At 41.3% G+C, this 14,917-nt stretch overlaps 1 protein-coding gene across 3 annotated transcripts in view; it reads left to right on the top strand.

Moving 5' to 3' along the window:
- Positions 1-12,467, top strand: part of LOC116941207 (janus kinase and microtubule-interacting protein 3-like) — a 265,525-nt gene extending 253,058 nt beyond the window's left edge. For all 3 annotated transcript variants that reach the window (XM_076066382.1, XM_076066383.1, XM_032952008.2), the window contains one exon: positions 1,531-12,467. The gene's annotated coding sequence lies outside the window, so the exon portion shown is untranslated. The remainder of the gene's footprint in view (positions 1-1,530) is intronic.
- Positions 12,468-14,917: the final 2,450 nt, after the last annotated feature.

The following is a 14,917-nucleotide window of genomic DNA, read 5'->3' as shown; positions in this document are numbered from 1 at the left end:
CATTAGTCACAGGGGCGTTTCGCCTTCTCGCCATCTGTCGGGAGACACTCGCCACGGAACACTGCCACAGCGCCCTGCCACCCTTTCAGCCCAGCGGTCGGCAGCATGCCCAATCGTTAGCCACCGCTCACTCCCTCCTTCCCCCAGTGGCACAACTGGCACAATGATCATGGTTGAAAAAGGAGGAGAGAGAAAGTCCTTTCTCCGCGACGCGATGCGGCAAGTGACACCGCGATCACTTGCTCAGCAATAATCTATCATTCATCTGTGAGATCCAGGCACAGCGCTGGCCGTTAATGCCTGCAGATTAGAATTTAGAATCTTCAGATGTCGGATAATTCAGATGCTGCTCTCGTGCGGAGATCAAAGTGAAATGCTCAGTTTTGCTCATTTGATGCGATGTGCAAAAGCCAATGCTTACAATTGAAATTAGTGAAATAATGAACGCATTTTTTTTCTGAACTGAAAAAGCCCCAGCCAGGTTTTGCGATCTCTGCGAGCATCTTGTTTAAACCAAGCTCTGTGCAATGGCAGCTTTGTAGCATCAACATCGTGAGAATGTTTTTGTTTTTTTTCCGAAATCTAAACAGCTCACGTTACTCATTGCAAAGCGGTGTGCTGTTCCTACTCCCCCTGTTAGTAAAATCCTCTTTCCATTGCTCACGATTTATCAAGAATTCCACCTACAAAAATTTGCTTGGTCATCGAAAGATTAGCGATGGTCATGCAGCACAGAGACACGTGGAAATGTTAGCCGATGGTGTTCATATATCAGACAAGGGCAGTCTTTGTTCATGAAAAAGGTGGTGAAGCTTGTTCGGTCTGTGCTACTGCACCACTTGGCCGATATAGTTCCTGGGAAATTTGTATTTAAAGCTGAACAGTCGCTTTTATTTGCGTCTTCCAATGCCTTCTCAAAAGTGATCGTGCAATTTAATTGGTCTCTCTCTCTTTCACGCGGGATAATAAAGGGGTTTTGAATTTAATGGATGTTACCCGGTCCATGTCTCAAAATGAAACATGGTAATATGGGTCGATAGTGCACAGCTGTTAGACCATTATGTGTCTTGGGTCATTCAAAGTTGACTAAACTTGACTACAGATACAAAAGGAGGGAATTTGGTGCCACTTTTAAATGGGTATTGTATCACTGTAATAAAACCTCCACGTTCATTCTTGTTTACTGAACCCGGTTCTTGGTATATATATGAAAAAAGCTCAACACATTTGTCAATAACGCCTCCTTAAAAAGGAAACGTTTCTCATAGACGACGTTTCGGGCAATGGCCCTTCACAGCACAGTGCAGAGGCCCACGAGGTAGAATCATTGTCCAACTTGGTGAGTGTGTGTTTAATTTCTCCCTAATGTTTCTGCTCTTGTTATCGTCGGTGGGGGGGGGGGGGGATTGTATACAATTGCGCGAACCATGTGTGCGTGTTTCTTCTGCTGCGTCGTCAAGAGCGTGGAATCTTGAAAGTCAAAAAAATCTCACCGCCAATGTGTCGTGAACGTGTACGCGTCTGTTGCAGAACCGATTCCGAAGCAAGGACCGTTAAAATCCGAGCCCATGACAGCGTCCTCCGGAGAGATCGTCCATCAACAGCCGCGAGTGTCAAAGTGGTTGTCGTGTCCTCTGAATCACAACAAGATGTGAACTCCCTCGCCTGGTATCGGCAGGAGGTCCTGGGTTCGATCCTGACTGTTGTATATTTGGAGTTTGCCTGTCTCTGTCCCCGTTGGTCGCGTGGGGTTTTCTCCGAGTCCTCCGGTTTCTCTCTCCACATTTAGGAACGTACGTTTAGAGAAATTGACTGCGATGAATGGCCCCGTGATAAGCCACTTTGTTGAGCTATCATTTGTGGCCAGGTAACTTCTGAAAATGAGCTATGTAGCTCAGTGGGCCTTACCTGGTAAAATAATAACAAAACGTTTTTTTTATAGTTTCATATTTTACTTGGAATCTGAAGTCTTTCTCCTGGCCGTGTGCCTATCAGACACACCGCGTTTTAAACGTTCCATTTGGAAAGCGTTTTATATTTCTATCTGCCTGTAGAAACGAAAACGTTACCGTGTAGGCATGTTTTTTTTTTTCTCATTTGGGATATATGTGAACTTTTAGAAGTCTCTGGATTTATGTCTTAGGAGAAGCGCTAATTTATTGAACAGTTTTCAGGCTATATTGCACAGTAATTAAGTCAGTCTGGTTTAATACAATCATAGGGTTGGTTTGCATTAGAAAGATCAATGTCATGAATGGTGCATTTTACAACATTGGCCTATATCTCTATATACACACACATATTTTTAATATTTAAATTCAATTACAGGTAATTTTATATAGAATACTGTACATAATACATTTATCTAAATCCCTACTTTATGCACAAACCACACATCCCTAAACAGCATGCATTACATATTCACAGAATTAAACAATACCCGACAAATTAGCAACACAAACCAAGAACAGACCGTGGAATTGTCGCAGCCCTGTTTAAAAAAAAAAGGTAATCTTAAGTTGTCTACAAAGGGCAACGCACGTGCAGTACACACACTGCGTGAAGCGTTATGAAAAGTATAAGATGCAGCTTAGTCGTAGCACATTACTCGTGGACTCTGCTTCTGACAGCTTACTCAGTAAAAACAAACTACAGAAAACTGGAACGCAAGCAGTTAGTGAATAGGGCGGCACACGAAGCAGAGCTTTAGCGTCAACATATAGAACGGGTGCTGTCAGCTGTGGCCTACTGCAAGGGGGCTTTGTTCTTAGCAACCAAGGGGCCTTGGAAAGGCTTGGTGTTCGTCCTTGTCCTTTTAAGCCGGTAACTTTTCAAAGCTTCAATTCCATCATTTCCAAGACTGGTGGCTAAGAATCAGACTGTTATTCAAGGAACCCTTGCAGCCTTAACTGTTCCACACAACGGAGTGCATTATTTGATACGTTGCCATTGTGGCTGCATAAATATATTTCTATTTCATGTGGAATTGTTTTGACTCTCTTAGCGAGGAACCACGTGATCTGGGGCAAATGTGAATCCGAGTACGCTATAACTAGGCCTCGTGAAGCATTCGACTAAGAAATGCGTGTTCTGAATGTGATCTGAAACGACCATTAAAGAAACAACCACAGCTGTGGACCCTTGGTAAATATCACCGTTCTTGTTTCATAGCAGCCTTCTGATCACATGACCACAAACGACAAGTCACGGAAGCTGCTTTACCTACATGAGACAAAAGTGCATTTTGGTTAAAGTTCCACAAAAGTAGTCTTACCGTCGTCATATTTTTTTTGCTGTTGGAATGCAATTGGCTCTGAGTCTAATCGAGGTTTAACTGACAGTTTTTCCCCAAGTATTTTGATACGATCAATACCATTATGTTATGCAGATTCACATTAATATGTTGATTTTAAGAACACCTCTTGTGCTATTTTAAATGGACATTCGCTACCCCTCTAAGTCACTCAGTGCAGAGTCGCAGAACAGTTCATGTTTAATCTCTTGACATCAATTAAAATGATGTAAATTTAATTACCATAGCCTTGGTTCCCAAGTTGAACAATGTGGATTTTTCCTGCAGCCATTGTGTTTTATCCGCTATTTTTATTAGTAACATTTCTACATATGGAGAAGAAGCTTCGGATAAGCAGCTAAACATGGGGAAAAAAAATTATTGCTCTATGTATATGTAAACAGGGAAGATCATTCAAAAGAGCCTCCTGTTATATTAATTCTGGAAGCGCCACCTTAGTCATCCATGTGTCAATGTCTTCTGACGTTCATTCTTTAATGTGTTTGTCAAAAATCTCAAATCGATGCATCAGTCACGCGTATACAATCCCATTAGGCGATGCTCACGCTCGTGCGTGTACACACACCCATACACGACCAAAAGGCGAAGATGCCACTGATCCAACTGGGACTGTACGAAATGTGTTATTAGCAGGCTGGACGTGAGGCCGGAGTAGCGCTAACTAACGCGAGAGCGAGCGCGCGCGCGCGTACAGGACGGTGCTAACAAGTGTCAAACACGAGCAAATGCTAACGCGTGTCTTCTGTCCCACGCTGATATTATAATGGCTGAGGACAGTGCTCGAGTGAATTCCTTTGAGGCCGATGATCCCTGTCAAGACGAGCAGAGTTGATCGTTTTTTTTTTGTCAGTCTCTCGCTGTTTCAGAGACGCCACAGGATAAACCAGTGCCCTTTTACGCATCTCCGCCTCGGACCACGGTTGTCCATGTTGAGCTTGTACAAGGCGAGGCATGTTCAGCATTCCTCGTGCCATCTCTGCGGGAAATTATTGTTTTTTTTTCTTTCTTCCATTGAGCCTCCCTTTTGTTTAAAATCAGCCTCCCGTACGCGCGCCTAATAATGCCGTCGATAAATATTTGAAAAGGTCTGGGAATCCATGATCTATTTCTCTTGCTTGCCACAGAGGTTTATGGTAAAGTACTAGCGGTAGACGTAGTAATTGTCATTCTTTTCAGGTGAATGATGCTCAAACAGTAGAGTTAAACATCACGGCGAAAGGGGGGCTCGGTGGAGTCTCTTTAGCTTCTTAATCAAGCATAATTTGGGGGTGAGCGCGTGCTACAATAAAGCAAAAACAAAACAAAAGAACCCTTCCGCTTGAAAATAATAAATTAAATACATTAACGTGACGTGAGAATGTCTCCATCTAAGGTTCTGGGAGGCACTAATGAGAATCTGTCGGAAGCTTCGGCTGGGATTTCTGGCTCAAGCGATAAGTATAAATTACCCATTTGGAAAGTTAACGTCGAACCAATGGAACAGTTTCTGAATGGCATATAAGTATGCACTTCAAAATCTGCGTTCAATTGAATTACATTTCATCCTGATGTTGAGGGTTAATGTGGGTTTCAATCGCACACCCAATCATAGTTTATATGTGAAATGATCAGCACACGTTTACAGCTAATGGCATAAGTGCTCTTTGTCAATTTAATTCCCTGCATAATCATCCCATATTTTTATTTCCAAATGCCAGTGTTTACAACCCCATCAAGATTACAATAAAGAGCTCATAAATATAGATTTTTACTTTGCAATGAAGGGCAAATGCAGTTTTTATGCCTACATTTTGGATAAAAATGGTTATTTCACATTCATATTTGCTTTTTATTTTGTTCCTTAATCCTTTGGTGTAATTTATTTGAAATGCCACTTCCAATATGAAATGCCTTGTTATTTAAAAAATGATAAAGTGTACATTCTTTAGTTTTTGATATACAGTACATTATGGAATGCAGCTGCGAAGCCCTAAATGCTCGTATTATTACGTGTTATTTAATAAATTAGTTTTTATTGCTGGTTTTATTCACATGTTAATACATTTTCTAATTTTACCCTATTAGCCGTGAATACCACTTGCCCAAGGTTTCCACAGATTGTAACATTTCTTATTAAATGTTGTCTTTTTTGTTACTGGAAATTATAAAATACAAATGAACTGGAACCTCAAAACCACGTAAAAATGTTACATTATTCCTCAGATGTTTTTTGTGCTGTTCCACGGTGATGCTGGTCATTTAAAACGTACTTGGAAAAATAGAAGCCATGTCTAACTGTTCACTGAAGCATTTAAAGTACATTTAAAGTTCGGCAATTGGATGCATTACAAATTGTGCACGAGTGTCGTACATGAACACCAGTGGCAATCGTACAAGCCATTAAATACAGGACTCCTCTACTTACGAACATTCGACTTAAGAACTATCGGACCGAGAGTCGTAAGCTCAGCCGCTCCGCGCAATAGATGGCAGTGGTGGCATCTACATCTGCAGAACGTGAAGAACCAGTGGCATCTACATCTACAGGAGATGATTCAACTTTTAAATCCATTCCCCGTGTTTAGTGTACATGCCGTACAACGTGTTTGGAATCGACAAGAGTAAAGTTGGTCTTACAAATAGACCTCTGGAACCTAACTCGTTCGTAAGTTGACGAGTGCCTGTACCTTGTGAGATGTGTGAATAGCTGCGGAGACAAAGGCGGGTGATTGGAGTTCTGTATGTGGTCGCTAACACCACCTGGCCACGGCAGTCTACGAGGCTGAGCGGAATAGCTTTTGCTTCCCATGTTTTGTTAAAGTTAGCTCTTTAAAAAAAAACATTGCGCTGAGGACTTACATTTCCACCAATATATTTGTCATCATTTGTGGTTGGGCGGAAAGGTGGTTGCCTGTCAATGTTCAGTAGCAAAGCAGCTACAGTATTTAGTAAAAGAAAATCAACGTGAACTGCCTTTCGGTGGAAAATGTTAAGTAGGCCGATAACAACTGAGCTAGCAAGAAGCAAAATCATATTCGTAGTAGATCTTTTTCTTTCATTTCAACAAAGATACGGTGTCCGACACCAGCCTCAAGGCAGATGTAATGTCACGCTCACAAGTCATGAAAGATACACTGAATATTGAGATAGATGTTCGCACCTTGGTCACTCTTACCTCCCCTCTATTTCGGTACATGTGGTCAACAAGTTGTTAATAGATAAACACGTTTCGAAGTCTTCTTTGGTTCTTTCGGTAAAGTCACGTAGAATGAGAATAAAATAATAAATTGATAAAATAAAATAACACAATAATATTCTCACGACGTTTCGGCCACAACAAAAGCGGCCTTCATCAGGTGAAGGGACGAGACTGTCTGGTAGGACAGCACTGTTATTTTATTTTATCAATTTATTATTTTATTCTCATTCTACGTGACTTTACCGAAAGAACCAAAGAAGATGAATCATTGCAGTCACGAAAACTTTAAATCGAAACGTTTCGAAGTGTTTTGACACATTTTGTTTTTGCCTAATTAACGGCGAAGGTGCAGCCCAGAAAGAATTTGCTCTCGACACTGCTGGCGGAGGCGCCTCCACGAGAGGGAGGTCTAGAAGAGCCCGTCTACGATATTTTGGCCTACTCTTCTATGCTAGCCAGACGTCTTTGAAAAGGTGGCCGTGCCCACACTTTACCTCGCTAAACGCGCCCTGCCGATCGACTGCCTTGGCCGATGAACTAAATATCTCCGACATGCAAGAGCAATCAAATTATTCATCATTATAATGTACATTTCTTTTTAAATCCGATGAGCAAGCAGTCATTAAAATATATATTTCGTGGAACAGAAGATACATCGTCGACAATTTTGATGATTTGCATTCATTGTGGGATGTGAATATGAATGTATGATGCTTGAATGTAGAACTGCAATGTAATGTAACAGTTTGTGGCTTTGCAATTGTAATGGGTAAGTAACTGTCCTCTGGCTGAGACAAGATCGTGTTGAGATTTAATATTTAAGACTTTAGAATGGGTGCTCTTTTACATGTTGTCTCCCGGTGACGGAAAAACAGATATTCTACTTTCTAAAAGTAAATTTCTTCCGCATGACATTGTGCATGCCTAAACGTTTCATAGTATTTCCGATAATGATTTGCAGCAGGACATGCTGTGTGTGTGTGTGGGGGAAACAACGCGTGGCTGACACATTTACCGAAACGATGTGGCACACTTCGCGAGACCAAAGTCAAACCTTCAGTGACGTCAGCGTTGGCATTGACGTGCGCTTAAAATGTTAGGCCTTATCATCTCTTTTCGATGGTCCAATTCTATTCGTGTACATCGGTGCATGGTGCACTAAAACAAAATTACATTAACTGCTTTTTCGAAAGAAGGCCATGCCCATTTAAGACGATAACGCAATTGCGGCCGCGTGGCTGAATTTAAGTTGAGTGCCGCTGATGCAGCGGAAATGTTTGGTCTGTGTGATTTAGCGTTGACCGTGGTTCAATACCCCTGGACCAGTGGTAAAGGCTGTCAGGATGGAGAGTCCCATTAGAGGTCCTGTAACACTTCTGTAAATGTAGTCGGTTGATGTCAAAGATATTAAGGCACAAGGCTAATGCCAGTGTAGGGTCAGGAAGCCAGTAGCCTTTAAAACTTGCATTGGAACTTTAGTAGTCACGCAAATTGACTCAGCCATTTTACCAATGACTCGACAAAAATAGCCAGAAAATTTCAATATTAGCTTTTTCACTTAATCGTCCAAATGGCAGGAAAATTACAAATCCACTTGATTATTGACATGCGGTGAATCCACAAGCCACAACAGAGTACCATCTTGAGTTGGGTATGAGAAACCGTTTAAAGTTAAGGAGTCACGGCACAGAATTTTTTCGCCAGGTGATACGAATTCTTTAACATCGAGGACATGTTTGGCGATTCGTAAAATAGTGATTATCTACATATTTGGCGAACAATTAGTGATTTGTACATATTTAAGAAAGCGTGCATCCATATTCTCACCTCCAATTAGCACGGTTCGCTACATATGGTGCGAAAGAAGTTCAACATACAGGCTTAAAGTATACTGACAACCTTATAAAAGTATCAAAACCCCAAACATGAATAAAGTTGCTCAATAATAATAGTAATTTCAAAATATCTTGTCAGCACACTGCTGGATGAATGTCCCACTTAAAACGATTAGATTTTTTTGTATATGTCTAATAACACGTCGGTGCAAATAATCCTTTTAAAATATTTCACAAACTCATTCTCTCTTATTGGTCAGGAATGCGTTGTTTTTGACTGCATTGAAACCGAGTCCAAATGCCACTGTCCAGTGGGAATGAAGGCCACACTCATATCCCTCAAGTACTTTGGTTGACAAATGAAATGTTGCCACGTCAGTTTAGTCCAGATGTACAGAATCCTGAACGCATGGCCGAATAGCCTTGTTAATATAGCACACACAAAGTTACACGCGAACTCCTACTGTCCCGCTCAGCTTCCAGGAAGTGGCAGCGGAGCAAGTGAATTATCAAATCCATCATATGCTAGGCGTTCTTCTTGTACTCTGCTTTCCTGGCAATATTAATATCCCAATGATGCAGCATTCCTCTGAAAAAGTCTTGCAATTCAGTGAAACTCTTGGAGAAATCCACTGCGTTCAAAACCATTATTGTTTTTTTGAATGGAGTCTTACAAAACGGTTGCTGTAGTCAATTGGTAATTTCTGTGGGGAATGACCAGAGTGGATTGTTTGCTCTAAATTTATACTTAATACGCTTTGACGTCGCTTTCAAAGGGACGTCATTGTCTGTTTAGTCATACCCTAAATCCCACTTTTTCAAATTGCCGGTGAGGATATTTTATTTCTTGTACTACATAGCTCAAATTTACAGGCCTCCCGTCACAACATTTTTTCGTATGTCCTTAAATTGTGAGCGATGATTAAAGCGCACTTTTTTATTTCCTGTAACGATGCATTTTTTTTTTAAATGAAGCCTGTAACAATTTCAATTCCACGTTTTCTTCGTTGAATGTGCACTGCAAGTGTGATTGCTAACCTGACGCACACTTACGCATTATTTTCAATGAGTGAAGATGTGATTGCGTATTTAGAAACACTCTTGCTGTACGGCACTTTGTATGCGTCCGAACTATTAATATGCCGAGTTTAACCAATGGGATATGTACATCGATGTAACAGTGTAACTCTTGTTGTGAAATCGTTTTTCAGTCATTGTAGATGGGACTATGCGGTGGGCAAGCAGAAGGCAATGCAGCAAAATCCATTGTTGTACCCTACTTTTATGCTCCCCGCCTTCACCAACTCGCACTGACCAGCGTGTTGATAGCACGGTCAAATCCTTCGACCCAAATGGGGGGTGGGGATGCCCTCGTTCAGCAGTGGATTGACGAAAGGGCGCTATGTGTACATGCAAATTGAACATAAATTACCTGTTCGTGTGAACGGTATTGTGAGGCGCTTCCACATTCAGTTCAATGCCGCCAAGAATGTCTGTAAGATGGGATTTGACCTTATGAACGCTGCCAACCTGTCATCTCGCTGGCATTTGCGATGACCACAATGGGATTCGGCTAACCCATAAAAAAAAAATCATCAGCTAATCCATACAATGTTTAAATTAATCAATAAAAATGTTTCAGTTTTAGTTTGGGCATTTGCCTTGGTTTCACCATAATCAATAAGGAAGGGGAGACGCTGGCATCGCAGCAGGTTTAATCCGGTGTAAGGTGGTGGTGGGTCAATGTGGGTGATTAAGATCAGGGTAGACAACAGACAGAATGACCCCCCCCCCCCTGCCCAATGATCCAGTGGTCTTGTAATCCTCTGCAGTCAGTTAACCTCTGTAACAGCTCTCTCACCTCTGTAAATCGCGCGTTGGCTTTGTTTGTTGTTCTCTGGAGTGGTTCCGAAGCCCCGAGTGCCTTATTGTTAAGTATAGCACTTTAAGTGTTTTGCCATTCCCAGGTGTAATATGCTTCTGTGAGCTACCATGAGCTTTTGTTGAAATCTTTGCATGGCCCATGTTTAACAAAACTATATCCGAGTTGCTGATTTAGTGAGCTCTATCAAACTCCAGACATTTAAATGTTGCTATAATTATTCATTCAACAGCCCAATTTGGGTTATAATGTAAACATCGATGGCTAATTCAGTTACACATTATTTACAGTGCATCCATTGATCGCTTTCATAGCCATAGCAACCTCATGTAAAGATGTATTTGTGAGTATTTGCACACACATATCACTACATGCAGAGATAAAAAAAAGATTACCATTAAAATAATTATGTTTGCCATAAGGGTTAGGGATATCTTAACACTAATTAAGATAGCAAACACATGTATGACCATTGTTAAATGTTTATATTTAAGTCAGTCGCCCAAAAGCAGTTTTGCTTTTCAAGCCAGTGTAGGGTACAGGCACAGCCAGTGATGCACAATTGTGCAAGGCTACTTTGTATGTAAAGCATCAAACCATTATTGGTACGCAGTATCCACTTTAAATCATAGGATTTCAAATCATATATCATATGTATAGAGTTAATTGCACACTGAGTTTGATACCACTTACTACGGCAATGCAATTATTCGCATCGGATTACCTGTATGATGAGACATACCTTGTAAATTAAATATATTCTTTTACAATGCATGGGTTTTTGCTTTTTAATTTTCTTTATTAAGTCACCGTACGTTTGCCAGATATGTATTCTTGCAGTCTCACATTACAGCCAGAGTGACAATGTAAACGTATGCACGGTAAAAAAAAAGAATACTTCAAAGGCAACAATGCAGTCCTTGTAAAGTTGTGGTTAGTCATCTATTGCGTTCATTAACCATGAATCTCTGTGACCATGGGTCATGCATAACCATTCTTTGGCCCTGCAATAATTATGCAGCAAATCACTGGCGTTGAAACGTCTGTCCAAACTCAATTGGATGTGATGGATATCTGTAAGGATGGCCTCGTGATGCAGAGTTGAATAAAGTTTATTTCTTCAGTGGCGGAGGAGCGAAGATTGGTGCACGTTCTTACCCTACCGAGGCAGAATATGAAGCAAGAAGGATACGTCAAATAACAGCGCACAATGTTGGCTTCATGACCATTTCAAAGTATTGCCACTGATTATATAGTGCGCGTTTGTTGGGTGAAGTCCCGTGGTTTATGGGGACTACCGCCTTGAGCTCACAGTTGGGGTTACTGCTATGCGACAGATCTATTCGAATGGGAAACTCATCCAAGTGTAAATCAGAATAAAAACAACAACAACAATACGTATTTTTCTTGACACGTTCATAACAACGTGTGCGTCGTTATGACTACCACATACAACTATAGCACGAGGCGTTGCTGCAATCTCAAGCAACCGCGGTTGCGCGCAGACGACGCCATCAATTTGGGACCGCTCACTTTCTGCAACTCCTTCGAACAGAAACGGCAAACTGCACCCGGCGCGGTCCATCGTGGGATTGGCTAAACAGAACTCGGCATCGTGCCCTTTTTGTGGCTGAATGCATTCAACACAGAAGCCACCGTGATTTCAGAGGTAACAAAACGCAATTTTGTTTGTCGCAGACATCGAGTTAATCCGCTCTTTGAACTTTAAACTCAACATTAAATATAAATTAAAATATTTACATTGTTTGGGTTTCAAACCATCGCAGCAGCAGGGTACCTATTCTAAGATAGTCTTACAACCCAGTGGCCTTCAATTGTAATTGAGCCATGGTGCAATTGCTGTCACCTGAGATGCAGTCTCAGTATAAATCATGCCGTAATTACGTAATGAGTACGCGCAGTACGAACTGCGGATTGCTGCAGCACATTGAACTTGTCGCAACAACAACTGGTGCCACAATAAAGATTTTAATTTGGCACGAACTACATTGTGAATTCAAATTAAATGAACGCGTTCATTTATTTTCTTTGATGAAATTGCATCACGACCAAGCTCGAGCGCACTGCCACTTGTGTCACCCCTGATTATCAGATGTAGAGAGCCACAAATCTATGTATTATACGTGTAAGTACTTGTAAATATGACCGTATTTTTTATTCGTAGAAAATGTAAATTTTATATATGATTTAAAACTGAAGCAGTTTAAAAAATAAAAATAAAGTTACTGACAAACCTGGCGTCGCCTTTACAGCATTGAGTGATTCACAATGTCCGGACATCTCTGTACCCCCTATACATCCCCTATACCCCCCGTACACCCCCTATACCCCACGTACACCCCCTATACCCCCCGTACACCCCCTATACCCCCCGTACACCCATACACCCCCTATACCCCCCGTACACCCCCTATACACCCCTATATCTCCTATTCCCCCATACACCCCCTATACCCCCTATACCCCCATACCTCCTATACCCCCTATACCCTACGTACACCCCCCGTACACCCATACACCCCCTATACCTCCTATACCCCCATACACCCCCATACACCCCCTATACCCCCCTATACCTCCTATACCCCCCTATACCCCCATACCTCCTATACCCCCATACACCCCCTATACCCCCCATACCACCCCTATACCCCCATACATCCCCATACTCCCCCTATACCCTCCGTACACCCATACACCCCCTATACCTCCCTATAACTCCTATACCCCCCTATACCCCCCATACCTCCTATACCCCCATACACCCCCTATACCCCCATACCACCCCTATACACCCCATACCCCACGTATTCCCCCATACCACCACTATACCCCCAGACACCCATACCCCCCTATACACCCCATACCTCCAGCAAGTCAAAATATTTTTGTACAAACATTATATGGGTCATTCGGTAAAGCCATGTAGATATAAAACTAATAATGTATATTATTAAGCGATGGGGTGTCCACAGCCACTCGTCAAACACAGGTGCTGAGAGTGAGTGCGAAATGCTTAACAGACAAAAAGCAGATCGTATCTTTGCTCATTCTCCTTCACGGTTGACATTTGTTTAAAGTTTGTTGAAGACCAACTCTGGCATTCTCACCCCCCCCCCCCCCCCCCTAACTCAGCCGAGTGTTTGTACACCTTCTAAACAAGGTCGCACTACTAGCTTGCTCTATTGTTTATGCGACCCACGTCTCCGTTAAACAAGATTTGATACATGAGTTAAAGTATTATTACGAGTAAAAAAAAGTTTAAATTAAAGCTATTTTTGGGTGAGTGAATTGAAACAAAAAGGTGAAAAAACGGAAAATCGTATTTCATTTAGGTAGGTGATGCTTGCATGGCAAAATGGTTATCACACTGGACAATTAAAAGGTCGCTGTTTTGGTCTTCTGTTAGAGGGATGAACTCGTAGCTCTGTTAAGATTGTGCACAATTTAAAATGCGAGTGTTGTAGCTAAAGACAATCAAGATTTGCAGGTCTGCCAATCTGCCGGTGTGTAAAATGTTTATCAGTACGCTACATGCATATGTGAGTGTGTCGCTTATTTACATATAATATAGAAGACTGGCTGACCTGGACAGCTGTACCATGCAACATCTACAGGACCAGAGACAAGACCAACATTTCGAGCAATATCTGATTTAATAAAACGTCCCAGAAATTGGATTTGCTCTCGAATGCAAGCAAGGATATACCCATATTCATATACATGTCCATAGACATATATATTATGCAAGCAAGGGCATGACCATAGACAAATTCATTACACACCGCATGTACTTTAAAGCACAAACATACTTATCGAGCTGGTATTACATTTCTGTTGAAACTTAATTTATATTTTGCTTGCTGAAGCAGAACATATTTTTACTCGTTTTGAGCACACATACCACTGTACTAGATTCAAAATATGTAAATGTCTACTGCATCCATTTATATAGACATTAGCTGCAATGTTTAGCAATTTATTCATATCAATAAAACAAATCGTTCGTTTAAATTGTATAAACTACGATACCTTTACATTTACTGTAAAAAGGTAATATTAATATTTGTTTACCTTACAAAAGTCTATCCATTAAGTCTCAACATCGTTTCATAAGGCTTCTGCTTTGCCAGGTGGTGGAGGGTTATGGTTAAAAAAATTCCATTATACCTGCATGATCTAACCCAAAATAAACAAATTATGAATCATAATATTGCTTGTGAAAGCCTACATATAAAAGTTACTGCTTGGGATGTTTCACAGTTCCTTTATATTAGGAAATATATTTCGTGTGTGGGCAGTAACTAGAAAATTAGTTTCTGAGTTGGCAGAACCGAATTTGCCCAGGGACACGCAAGTCGCATGAGAGGACAATGATTAAACTCCATTCACAGAGAGAGAGAGAGAGCTTTAAGAAAGCTACTTGGCCTAATGCCCCTGACAAGAAGCTCTTTGCCCAGCAGGTTAATGTCTGAAGCAGGCTCCTCTCTATGCCCATATGCGCGTCTTGTTATAAACATTAGACCACCACGAAAAAACACTCTTAGGCGAATACAAAACATGCCTTTACTAAAACTGACAATGGCAGTTCACTTTAGTGTCATCGCTATCCCACAGTGGTGGCTAACAATGTAGCCACAATGGGTGATTCATCTAGCTTGTGAAACGTTCATTTGCCGATCCTGTGT

This window comes from Petromyzon marinus, chromosome 11 (genome assembly GCF_048934315.1).
Source record: "Petromyzon marinus isolate PM22_M1 ecotype Great Lakes invasive population chromosome 11, UKy_Petmar_22M1.pri1.0, whole genome shotgun sequence".
Taxonomy (NCBI): Eukaryota; Metazoa; Chordata; class Hyperoartia; order Petromyzontiformes; family Petromyzontidae; genus Petromyzon; species Petromyzon marinus.
Note: the sequence above shows the minus strand (reverse complement) of the source record. Positions and strands in the feature narration are given on the sequence as shown.